Source organism: Peromyscus californicus, unplaced genomic scaffold, assembly GCF_007827085.1.
Source record: "Peromyscus californicus insignis strain IS unplaced genomic scaffold, ASM782708v3 Scaffold_6__1_contigs__length_162567912, whole genome shotgun sequence".
In the NCBI taxonomy this organism is placed as follows: domain Eukaryota; kingdom Metazoa; phylum Chordata; class Mammalia; order Rodentia; family Cricetidae; genus Peromyscus; species Peromyscus californicus.
In genome coordinates this window covers 17,904,553-17,916,706 of record NW_026294584.1, presented here as the reverse complement: position 1 = coordinate 17,916,706, position 12,154 = coordinate 17,904,553, and the positions used below count along the sequence as shown (strand labels likewise).

The window sequence follows — 12,154 nt, the reverse complement described above, 5'->3', positions numbered from 1 at the left end:
CTGTACTTAAGAGTCTCACAAATAAACAGCTTAGTAACCAGTCCTCCCAGCCAGCAGTGACCTTTCTTCTATAATAATACCCTTTAGACTAAGAGAAGAAGAGTGCAAGGCGCTGTGAACAGCAAGTCACCAGCAATCTGACAGCTTTCCACTTTCACACAGACACGTTTAGCAAACCCAAGCCAGCACTTCCAGTCTCAAAGATTGGCCAGTCACAGAAAAGCAGGAAACTCGGATTATGGCTGGGGCAGAGCAAACAGGAAGGCGATGGCGATGGTTGGGGGCAAAAGTGTAGACCTTGTCCAGTCTGCCGTGGGAGACATGGTAAGCATTCACTTTTAAGAATGAATGTAGCCGGGCGGTGGTGGCGCACGCCTTTAATCCCAGCACTCAGGAGGCAGAGGCAGGCGGATCTCTGTGAGTTCGAGGCCAGCCTGGTCTCCAAAGCGAGTTCCAGGAAAGGCGCAAAGCTACACAGAGAAACGAATGTAATCCTTCAGAGGGTTTTGATCAAAAGTTGTGGCCCAGATAGAAGCAGAAACTAGGAAAAATGCTGGAAAACATAGGTAGCAGTTAGCGAAGGAAAGCAGCCGAGAGTGGGATTGGTCAAGAGCAATGAGGTCATCGTAGACTATTACTGTCAGAAGAGGGAAGTGTAAGTAATGTACGGAATTTAGTTCTACCCCAGTCTTTGTCTTACCAGGTAAAAGATGTTAAAATATTTCCTGAGGATTCCCTTCCTTCCAATACACATACTTTAATCGATGTATTTCTCTCCACAAAGGTGTGACATTGCTTTTTTAATCCATAGGATCAAGAGTACTTGCTCTGTGCTGTCATTACTGAATTTTAGACAATAGTGTGAGGGTTGGTATTGTTTGACACGTGTTCTCACCCATCCTGAAATGTCCAGTGTGTGTGAAATTGAGTGGTAGTGTTGTTAATTGTTGTGTAGAATAAAAAGAATCTTTTCCGTTTTTCCGATGCCTATGACCAAATGGAACTGGGATTATGCTCAATGGATTTACTGTGCCTGTTGACGTAGGCTTTCAGGCCCTTTACTCATATAGCACCCCATCATACACCAAGGCTGTGGGAGAGGCATTAACAGCATGCTCATAGGCTCTTCTAAGTGTTGGAAGCAAGCTGTTGCAGGTACAGCTGATGAAACTCCTAGACCACCACATCTCATTTCTTCTCTCAGGTACCACTGGTGTGACCAAAGGCATTTTTGACATCTGCCTAAGGAAATATTGACTAGCTTTGGGTTTATATCCTCAGGAAGGGATTCACTATTATTTCATGGTTTCACAGATAGAGCTGGTTCTAGGGAAAAGGTTTTATTCCCCCAGGGGACATTTGTCAATGTCTGGAAACATTTTTGGTTGTCACAGTAGGGTGGAGGTGAATTGGTGTCTAGAGGATGGCAGACCATGGTACTGTTTAAGACCATATGGTGCACAGAACAGACCTTGGACAGACAGTTGTCTAGCTGTAAATACCCAAAGTGCCCAGATTGAGAAAACCCTTAAAGCAAGTGTAACTGGTCCCTGACCCTTCATAGGAATGGTTCCAGGAATTTCCTCCCACCACCCTGTGCTGACTCACCTGGGGTCAGAGATCATCTCTGTCTGTGAGCGTGGCCCATGGTGTCTGGCACAGCGGTCTGTGGAGTGATAGGGGAGAAACAAGGTTTGAAACATACAGGGCCACTAGCCAGTCCAAGGGAAATTCTTTGAAGCAGTAAGTATATATGTGAATTACAGGCAAAGGAATCTACCAGTACCCAGTCAGGATGGAAGCTCTTTCATGATAATATACTAGACCATCTAATACTTCACTGCTTTGAAAGCCTACTTTTTTTCTATTTATGAGACCCATTCTTGTGGAATAATACAAGGGAGGCAGTGAGATGGTCCAGCAGGTAAAGTGCTTCCTGCCTGTACCTGACCACCTGAGTTTGAGCCCAGGATCTCCAGGAGAGAGAGAGAAATGACTCCCAAAAGTTGCCCTCTGACCTCCACATGCATGCAGTGGTACCACATGTACCCACACCAGCATGCACACATCCACAATATTTTTAAAAAAAATCATCCAAGAACTGGAGTGTATCTCAATAATGTATAATGTACACTTAGAACGTGTAAGGTCCTGGATTCAATCCTCAAGGAACACACACACACACACACACACACACACACACACACACACACACACACACACACACACCCAAACCTGCAGCACAAATACAAATACACATGTGAAGTGGCATGTTTCTGTATCCCACTTATCAATACTTCTGATCATGCTATCTTCCTGTCCACTCTAAAAATACTTCAAAACTTGTTGGAGAGAAGGTAAATAGTATGTAGACCCCCAAAAGGCGACATAAGGTGTTTCCTAGAGCTGGTGCCACCTTACTGATCAAAACATTATTTCTGCATTTTTATGGTGTTTGTAGAGTTAGATATTTTTAAAGTTTGTAAGCTTCAAGCTTTACAAACTGAGTGTCTGTCACTGTTCATAGCACCAGCCCATATTTATACCACCTCCATAAACCCTTGCATAGACAGCTCCTTCAGCTTTCCACTTTTACCACATATATTTACAAAGTAACCTGTGTTTATGTGTGCTCATGTCCCTGTCTGCATCCTCAGACACAGGGATCATCTAATCTCACCACCTAGAGCACAAAACTGATCCCCTTTAAATCTTGACAGTATCATCTCTCTGTTGCATCCAAATCTGCCTGAAAAACACCACCAGTCTGGGCAGCAGAGGGCAGGTAGGAAAGAGGAGGTCATACTCAAGGGGGAGCATTTTCATCCTGGATGCTGTTAACCCTGTGATTCCATGGTTGCAGCCTCATCTGCACCTCTTCTGGTGTCTGCCTGTTCTTTTTTATTTCTTATAAATATCCAGCATGGTTTCTGTGGCATCGTGGTGTCCCGTTTTTCCTCCCTACTGCCTGTTTCATGAATGCCCTTCTCTGTCTGGCCAGTAGCTTCTCTCTTGTGGCACGTAGTCTGTATATGTGTGCTCTCGGGGCTAGCAGCCGCCTCCAGGAATGAAGCTCTGCTCACATGCGCCTCTGACCGTTCTCTTGAGCCCATACCCAGCTTTTCCTTCATCTTAAGCTGCAAGCCTGCCTGACATTCCAAACAACATCTCTTTCCCCAGACCAGAAGCATGGGATGCATCCTAGATACTCTTTCCCTTCGGACCTTCCTGATTCTGCTGTTCCGCCTGCCTCCCCTCTCTTCCCTTTGCCCACCACCCCCATAGTTTCTTTAGGTCATCTTCTCAGCTCTTCTGGGTCAGTCCGGCCTTTTGATTGAGCTCCCTGCCTCCAGGACCATCTTCAGCTCTGTCATCTATAGTTCCTGGAATAAAAATGCAGAACATGTAAATCAAGCATGCATTCCCTGCATAAAACTCTCAATACCTCTCCTCCAGACAAAGCCCAGGCTACATCACCTGAGGGCCTTTGTGACCCGGTCCATTCAATTTCATAATCTTCAAATTTCTATTCAAGCTATTGCCTTTGACGGTCACACCTTGCAACCTTGACCCTAAACAGTGTAGCCCATCCCATACCCTGCACACTTAGTGAAGATTGTACTTTGTAACATTTCTAGTAGCTGAAATATACAGAACCAGGTGGCTGCAAATACCCTGTGTCACTTACAACATATAATCTGACTTATTCTATAAGGTAGCTTTAATGGCTTTCCATTTTGCAGATAGGAAACAAAGCGTAGAGAAGTTAATTCATTTTGTCAAGGTGATTGCAACCCATTAAAAAAAAAAAGGAACCAGGATTTAAACCTAAGGTCCTAGATGGTAAACCTGTCTGTGGTATCAAGAATGTTCAGGTAGTAGTTATATGTCTGCCTCCATTGCCCAGCTGAGCTTTTGGGAGCAGATACATGATGTCATCAGTCCTCCTCACACCTGGGATCCGAGGCTTGTCTTACGTAGACAATCCCTGGTAGACAGATGAGTGGGTGAAGGTAACATTGTCCATGAGCAGCGGTTCGTGGATATTGAACAGTAGTAGTGCAGGTGTGTCTGTAGCTCATCTATCTTGGGCACTGTCTGTGAGGACGCAGGGGACAGACAAGTGTCATCGCCGCCTTTGAGAAGAACCGAGTTGATTGAGAATCCTATCTGCTGGAAAGAACTAAGGACTGAGCTCTAAGTGGCACTCTTATTCCTGATCCCAATGGACAGTACTAATTTTTATAAAAATCAACTTGTATTTTTAATCAGCTTACCTTTTAATTGTGTGTTCTAATAACTAATTACATAGCAGTTTAACCACTGACTTACTCAAGTTCTGGGGCGGACAGACTGCCTCGAGCTGTCAGAGCAGCCGCCTGCCTTCCTTGTCAGGCTGCTTTGACTGGGAATAGTCTGCATCTCAGACAGTAAGCTAGCCAGTCCCCCAGTTCAGATGGAAGCAGGTTTCCCAGCCATGCTGAAGCTGGCAAGAAAATAATTCATCTTACATATGTATACAAAAGAAAGATTTCAGTTGCTATTTAAATGCAAAAATAGAATGCTTCAAAAAAAAATAAAGGTGTAGGTATCCTGTGGTTTCTGGAATTGTCCTTGTGGAGAATCACTGAGACACAATCTCTTACGTTCTTTGAAATAGTAGCATGCTTATTTCATAAACCAAAGCCCATATAGGAAAGAGCATTTTCTCCCACCCCATGCAAAAGCTTATAACTGAATGAGGCAAAAAATAAATTAATGACATGAATATTAAGAGGTTACTTATCTATTATAACACTGGGCCACAAGTTGACTAATTAAAAGGAATGCAGGCTGGAAAGCTGCCACAAACCTGCTCCTTTCACTTAGAGGGCCACCGACTGAAGCCAGTGATTGTGCGTGACAGACTCCAGGAACAATGGTGCCGCGCACAGACCGTCAGATGAAGCATGCTCGTCTGAATTACACCAACGATGGGGTGGCCTACAGGCAAACAAAATGGTTAAACAATACATAATCAAGGTTTTATTTGGTATTTCCTGCGAGGCTATACCAGTTGCCAGGGAGCATACTGTATTTTTTTTCCTTTGGCTGTATTAATTGTTGACCATGGTTGGCAGAGCCCCAGACAGGGACAGATAAGGGGGAAAATGGCATCTGGGCATTAAAGCCCCAAGTGTGCTGGGGGAGGGGGCACAAAAATTACAGCATATATCAGGAATTTTCCAACTAACGATGTGCGGATGTGGTGGTGCAAGGGAAAAGCGCCAGACTGAGCTGGCTTTGTTCGCCGAGAGAGGCCCTGTAACATTCTTTTTAGCTGTGCATATTTTGTCTTCATTTGTACAGTTCTAATTTTTTACTGTGTGGAAAAGCTCAGTTCCAGCTGATTGGGCCTAATAATTCTATGGCAATAATTAAAGTTCATGAACAACTGTGTTATTAGTTACATAGAAGTGGCTTCACAAACTAACTGTAAGCTGAACAATTTTTTAAGTGGCACACCATTACTACAAAGGGTGGCGATAATTATTTTCTTTTGATTTCACAACAGTTTGTTTTTTTTTTTTTTTAGGCAGTATTCATTAATGGAGACAAGCAAGAAACAATGTCTTAAAAGCTTTGGGTAGGGGTAGAGAGGTCAGTCTGAGAGTGATTATAATGCACATTCTTAGCCTATAAATAAAAAAGTTTCCTTAACTAGTTTGTACCCTGGACATCTGTGATAGAGACCATGTCATCAGCTGCTTTGGGATTCTTTTTTTTTTTTTTTTTTTGGTTTTTCAAGACAGGGTTTCTCTGTGTAGCTTTGCGCCTTTTCCTGGAACTCACTTGGTAGTCCAGGCTGGCCTCGAACTCACAGAGATCCACCTGCCTCTGCCTCCCGAGTGCTGGGATTAAAGGCGTGTGCCACCACCGCCCGGCGGGATTCTATTTTAAAAGGGCATAAACAGTCACTTGCAGAGACTGGGTGATCATGTTTTAAACAAGATCTCACTTGTGCAGGCTGGACTGGCCTCAAGCTGGTGGCAACCCTTCTGCCTCAGCCTCCCAAGTACTGGGATTGCAAGCACAAGCAGCTTTGTGATTTTGTTCTAATTCAGAAACACGGGGGAAGGTCCCACCGGAACACAGATCCTGTCTTTAAAGATTGGTTAGCCCGGAGCCTTCACTCTAACAGTAGTGATTGTAGTATTTGTTGAAAGTGAGAGACAAGGCATAGGTTTCTCAGGAACTTCGGGTGGCAGTGGCAGAGGTCTATCTGGATGCCTGGTGACCAGCTCAGTGGCCCTGACATGGGCTTGAATTCTGGCTCTGATTTGTAGCTAGTTTGGACTTTGCTCTCCTTAATAATGTGTTCTGAACATGTCAGGATATGGGCAAAGCACCCAGACCCTGTCTCATAAGAGCCTGTTATTTAAGGGTATGAAATGTGTCCAGTCCTTAGTGAAATGTGAGGCATACAGAAAACCATGTCAAACTTTGACTGTGGTATGTCATCTTCTCTCTGTGAAGCTCTGGGGTGCCTTTGGGCTTCTCAGCACATTCTGGTCTGTCTGCATTAGAGCGGAGTATGTTCAGTTAATCATCATTGAAATTCTGTAGCAGATAGCAAGGAAAAGGTTAAATGGTCTGTAATGATAGAGGGGACATAGTTCTTCTTATTACTGTTAAACATTCCTTGAGAAACTACAGTTTTATATCTATTTATTTATTTATTGGGGGGCACATGTGCGTGATGAGTGTGTGATCAGAGAAGAGCCTTCCGGAGTCCATTCTCCCCTCCCGGATCCCGTGGATCAAACTCAGGTCATCAGGCTCAGGGTCAAGCACCTCCACCCACTGGGCCGTCTCTCCAGCCCTGATAACTCTCTTCAGAAGCATTCAAGACCCCGTTATTCATCCAGGAAATCTGCCGAACAGTACCTCTCAAATGGCGAGCGAGATGGAGTGAGCTACAGGATACAGGTGCTTTATGACGGGCAGGTGCCGCTCGGAAGCCACAGCCACACAGGAAGAGGGAGCTGGTCTCCCCGCTGCCTCGTCCGGGACTGGGAGAGTTTCCTCAGGACTTCTCTCATGATGTGTACATGCCAGTTCCATCTTCTCGTGTGTCTCCCTTTCTGTCCCTCACTAAAGGTGTGGCTGTATTGTTGATGATCCATGTGTAGACTCCAAACTTCTTCAGATTCCCAGAGCTCCTCAGCCAAAACAAAGTCTCTGTTTCAATAGGAACGAATCCCTGACATCATGTTTTCTCTTCTTTTCAAAGTAAATCTTACATCCTGAAGACATTTTGATAATTAAATATTATTCCTCTTGTCTTGTCTTCATGTTATTATCTTTATAGCTTCTTTTGAATAATGTATTTGAGACTAAAAATTGTATATGTGTGGTGTTCTCATGAGATCTTTGCTTCTTAACATTAGGATAAAAAAATCTTTTCCACTGGAATAACAGTAATAAGACAGATGTAGTCAGCTTTGCTTTTCGGTTCGACAAGGCATTTTCTCTTCCGCTGCTTTTTAACGATTTAGCCTGTCTTTAATTTTAAGCACTGTTCTTCTAGTTATATCCCAATAGGAAGCCGCAGCCGCCCCCCCCCGCCCCCCCCCCCCCCCCCCCCCCCCGCTGTAGCCTGGCTTCCCATTGGCTAGCTGGGGAAAGGGCATTTCTGCATAAATTGGATGCTTCCTTCTCCCCTGGAGACCAAATACGCTCATGTTTCCCAGCCCCCTGCTTTGTAAGCTTGAGTCCATAGCCTGAATCTGGAAAGGGTCACTTTGTAGAACACCGCACACATCGAAATCCAGATCCAGGGGCCCCTGACTTGCCCGTGGGTCCGAGGGCAGAGTTAATACATCCTTTCTTCCTAATCCAGTGTTTCTGTGTTGCTCCGCTGAAATCAGAAACCGATGTTCCTGCGAGGTGTCCTTCAAAGGAAGGTATTTCCTTTGTGCAGCTCCAGGGCACACAGAACCCAAGGGGTTAACCTGAGAGCCGCTTTGAAAGCAGGCGAAGGTCACTGCCGGCAGGAGCAAAGGCTTTTAAAGCCTGCCGTCCCCACCCAGGGGATTGTAAACATTGGCTCGCTGCCACTGCGTCCCATAGCACAGAACTTCGTGCTCCACGCTCACGGTTCTGCTCTTTCATGGACAGCAAAGCCGGGCGCTGCTGCTGCTGCAAGCCCACAGCCCAGAGCGAGTCTCTCTCCTTAAGGAAACCGGAGGAATCCTGCTCTGCAGAATTCAGAAGTGCATGCCTGCAAAGCTGTGCTTTCCCTGCAACCATGCTGCTGCCTGACTTTAAGTCCAGAGAATGTGTAGAACGCCCGTCAGGTTCCACAAGAACTGTGTGTTACCTGCCATTTGTTAGTAACTAGCAATAATGCCCCTATCTCTTTGTCCCCTGGCTCAGTCCAGGACTCTCAGATATAAAAGCTGGCGACAAGAAAGCCCCTACTGCCTTGCTTCTTGTGTTCTCTTTTTAAGCAGAGTTTTTTGGTCACCAACAAAGGAATGAGGCTTTGTGTGTAAAATTTAAATAAAGTTGCTGTAGTCTCCAGATCATGGTTATTTGGTGAAAAGGAACCAAGGGGATTTGGGCAGGATGTACCCATTTATGTCTACTTCAGAAGTCTGCGGTCCTTCAATCATTGATCCAGTTTCATTAGAAGAGAATGGAATTCTCAGAGAGATGTGTGGCTTGAGTTTCTCCCCACTTAACTGTTTAAAATGTTGTAGAAAGTCATTATTATTCGGTCTCTATGAAACTTTATGGAATTCCAGGTATTTCACGTGCTATTTCTCCCCTCCATAATTTCTGAAGCCAGGAACAGATGATTCACCTCTATAGACCCAGGCAGTCCAGCAAGAGGGGTAGAAAAGCATACCCCATATCGTTCCATTTTGTTACCGTCTTTTTGTGTCTGTATTTTAGGGACAAACATATAAGGTCTTGATCTTTGTGGTGTGACTTCTGTGAGCATATTTTATAGTAAATTTGAATGCTTACCTGTAAGAACTTTATCACTCACACATATTCCTGTTAAGCAGAAGTGTTTAATTCTGGAAAAAAAATAGAACATGGACCATCACTCCTAAGGGTACCACACAGACACGTAGCCACGGACCATCACTCCTAAGGGTACCACACAGACACGTAGCCACGGACCATCACTCCTAAGGGTACCACACAGACATGTAGCCACGGACCATCACTCCTAAGGGTACCACACAGACACGTAGCCACGGACCATCACTCCCAAGGGTACCACACAGACACGTAGCCACGGACCATCACTCCTAAGGGTACCACACAGACACGCAGCCACGGACCATCACTCCTAAGGGTACCACACAGACACGTAGCCACGGACCATCACTCCTAAGGGTACCACACAGACACGCAGCCACGGACCATCACTCCTAAGGGTACCACACAGACACATAGCCACGGACCATCACTTCTAAGGGTACCACACAGACACATAGCCATGGCTGCCCTCTAACCTTTCACTGCACCTGGTAAGATTCGTGGATTTGCCTTTTCCCCTCAATCTAAATGACCCTTAAAGGTTTTTCAGCGTCTTCTGGGATTATAGTTTTGTTTTATGGAATTACAGATTTTCTTGGGTACTTACTAATATCCTATAGATCAAAGTTGTTTCTTTAAATGTCCGGTTCCTGAGAATGTCACCCATATCATGTATTGGTACATAGTACAGTGTCCAGATGGTGTCACTGAGCATGTAAATAAAATTTTTGAAACAAGAGTCTCTCTGTGTAGCCCTGGCTGTCCTGGAACTTGTATAAAGACCAGGCTGGCCCCCAACTCACAGAGATTTCCTTCCTCTCCCTCCCAAGTACTAGGATTAAAGGTGTGCACCATCATACTCAGCTTGTGAATTTTATTCTTAATTATAGGATTCTGTTGTTGAAAGGACTATAGTAATAAAGGTTTGTGGTTTCATAACTATTTTTGGAAGCAGTGGCCCAATAATAACAAAATTACCCTTTTCAAGATAAATATATAGCAATTGTGTGTAACAAACACAGACTGGTGTATCTGGAAAGAAAAATGCAGTTCTCGGGCCTGAAAGATGGCCCAGCAGGTATAAGCAGCTGCCACACACACCTAATAACCTGACCTCAGTCTTCAGATCTCATAGTAGATCAGAGAGCTGACTCCTGGAAGAGCACCCTGATGTCCACACACATGCATACAGTCACACAGCACACATACACACAAACCCTACTTTCTAAATCTCAGTCTAGAATTCTCTCCCTCAGCCCATCTACTGCTGCTGTTCCTTTACATGGGACGATGTTCCCTAGTGACCAAAGGTAAGATGAGTAGATGGCTGGTGGGCACACCTCAGCAGGGAGGGATATTATTGTAAATGTGAGCAGATAGTTTATCCACTGAGCACGTGGTAATGCTTGATCCTCAGGCCCTGGTGACTGACATTTCAAGTTGTCGTACCTCAGATTCACTATTTGCATCTCACAACTTCTCTAATGCCCACTGGACATGCGACTTTACATTACAATAGTTAACTCTATTCAGAGCTATAACAGTATGACCAAAGCTGTTCACAGAGGCTAATTCATAGCACTAACTGCTTTTATGACTAAATGAGACTGAATATAAATAATACAAAAGTCTTCAGTGCAAAGAGGAACAAAAAACGAATTCTTTCAAATAAGCATCTACTGTATTTAAATAGTTTTAAAGGACCAATGGAAAGTTTTGTGTGTGTGTGTGTGTGTGTGTGTGTGTGTGTGTGTGTGTGTGTGTGTATTCATTATGGAAAGTAACAATATTTAAATGAACGTTAAATTAATTTTAATTATTTAATCATAAATTATTAGACATGAAAAGTTTTAAGTAGAAATATTGAACAGGAAAATAGGCCTGAGACATGTTCCCTCATTAAGAATAACAAAAACAATCCTTTGACAAAACTGACCAGAGAAACAAAGTGTTATGGGCACATCAGAGAGCATTGCTACTGGGTGGGAGAGCTTTTAGAAGAACCTAGGGCTAAGGAGAAGGCTCATACAGGCTAGGAAGAAGTACGGATTGGCTTCTCTGTCGACCCAGCCTTTTCCTCACCCTTCCTTGTTGGTGACTTTTTCTTTCCACTAAGCTGGGTAAGAAAAAATAAATATCTGTCTTATATATTTTGTAGTTTCACTTACAGGCAACAGACCGGGGAAAATATACCTGATAAAGATAAAAGGTAGTTTGGAATCATATAAAATAAATATTTATAATTTTCAATTCATTTTAAGTCACTGTTGGCTATCACTATCCCTGTGATATAAGAACTAAGTGTTGAAGTGTCTGTGTGTGTGTGTGTGTGTGTGTGTGTGTGTGTGTGTGTGTGAACAGACATGGATTGTCTTGATAGGTTAGTGGCTTGGGAGGTGACTGAGTGTGGCAAAAAGAAGGGAGGAAGAGGAGGAAGAAGAGAGAGAAAATGCAGAAGGAAGCCAGCCGAAAAAGGAAGGAAGGGTATAGGAACCGGAAAAGGGTGGAGAGGAGGTGTGGGGCGTTTACCCAACCACCCCCACAGTTCCCCAGAGTTTTCTTGAGTGCGAGCAGCAGGAAATATTAGATAGAAGGATTTATTGCGGAGAATATCGCGGAGATAAACAGATAGACAATAAAGGATAGCCTCGAGAGGGCCTGGAACCTTTTCCAACGGGCCCCGACTGTCTCTGCCCCAGGGTTTTTATAGAGACGCCAAGGGGTGGAGCAAAAGACCTCCTCCCCCAGCCCAGCCAAGTGCAGACCATCCCAGACACCTGCACTCAGGCCCGTGGTCTAATCATCCTCTATGTGGACCTGCTGGGTAAAGCCACGAGGAACCCGAGAACGGGCTCCCACAAGGAGGCACAGCAGCTAAAAGCGCACAGTACTCTGTAAGAGGGCCCGAGTGGTTCCCACCATCCACATTCAGGTGCCTCATAACTGCCAGGAACTCCAGCGCCAGGGCACCTGGGGATCACCTCGGGCCACCGCAGCACCTGCATCTCTGCACAGTAAAGAGCAATTATGACAAAATATTGCTAACGTACCACATCAACCTACTTTTCATTTTTAAGAATTTCCTCTCATGAGGTAAATTCCAAAGACTTTGCCCTTT

At 44.6% G+C, this 12,154-nt stretch overlaps 1 protein-coding gene and 1 long non-coding RNA gene across 2 annotated transcripts in view; one reads left to right on the top strand and one right to left on the bottom strand.

The window, feature by feature from the left end:
* Positions 1–12,154, top strand: part of Cdk6 (cyclin dependent kinase 6) — a 210,833-nt gene that overhangs the window by 117,912 nt on the left and 80,767 nt on the right. The window lies entirely within an intron of this gene.
* Positions 2,201–7,498, bottom strand: LOC128098768 (uncharacterized). The gene is made up of 3 exons (XR_008214318.1): positions 6,928–7,498; positions 4,853–4,983; positions 2,201–3,383 (listed from the first exon to the last, which is right to left on the bottom strand). It is a non-coding gene; the product is annotated as an uncharacterized LOC128098768 (long non-coding RNA).